Raw genomic sequence first — 956 nt, forward strand, 5'->3', positions numbered from 1 at the left:
CAACTTCATGCCAATAAATTTAGAAAATTAAATGAAAGAGACAATCTTGTAGATGTAAAGTAACAAAATCAATTCAAAAATAAATGGAATGTCAGAATAAATCAATAACCTCTTAAAAAGATGAAACAGAAATTAAAAATTCTCTCCCAGTGCCCACACTCTACCCCCCACAAAAGAAAGAAAGAAAAAGAGGAAGGGAGGAAGGAAGAGATCCAGCTTCAGGTACTTTCATGGATGTGTTTTACTCCATCCTCAGAAAAATAGGAGATCCTATCTTATATGAACCATTACATAAAATAGAAGGGGAAACTGCCCAGATCATTTTATGGGGCTATTAGAATCTTGATATCCAAGCCAGATAAGTACAATAACAAGATAAGGAGGAAATTGACTAAACTCATTTATAAGCACAAATTAAAAAAAATTTTTTTAAAGATTTTATTTATTTGAGAGAGAAAGAGGATGAGCATGAGTGGGTGGGGAGTAGGGCAGAGGGAGAGGAAGAAGCAGACCTCCTGCTGAGCAGGGAGCTCGTTATGGGGCTTGATCCCAGGACCCTGGGATCATGACCTGAGACAAAGGCAGACACCTTGCCGTCTGAGCCACCCAGGTGCCCCCAAAATTTTTGAATAGAATATTAGCAAGTCGAATCCAGCAATGTATAAGACACTAAAACATTATGGCCAAGGAGAGTTATTGCAGGCATGCAAGGATGGTTTAACATCAGCAAATCTATATGGAATTCAGTGTGTATAGAAGAAAGAAGTATGAGCATCAGGAAACAGATTTAAGTTCTATCTCTGTTCTGCCACTAACCAACTGTGGAATCTTTCACCTCCCTTCTGCCCACTTCCAACAGGGCTCTCAGGAGGACCTCTTCACTGAGAAGGGGAGCACAGCTTTGAGAAACACAGCTCCATTTTTTTTCACCTGTGAAATGAAATAGTCTATCACTT

Source organism: Vulpes vulpes, chromosome X, assembly GCF_048418805.1.
Source record: "Vulpes vulpes isolate BD-2025 chromosome X, VulVul3, whole genome shotgun sequence".
In the NCBI taxonomy this organism is placed as follows: Eukaryota; Metazoa; Chordata; class Mammalia; order Carnivora; family Canidae; genus Vulpes; species Vulpes vulpes.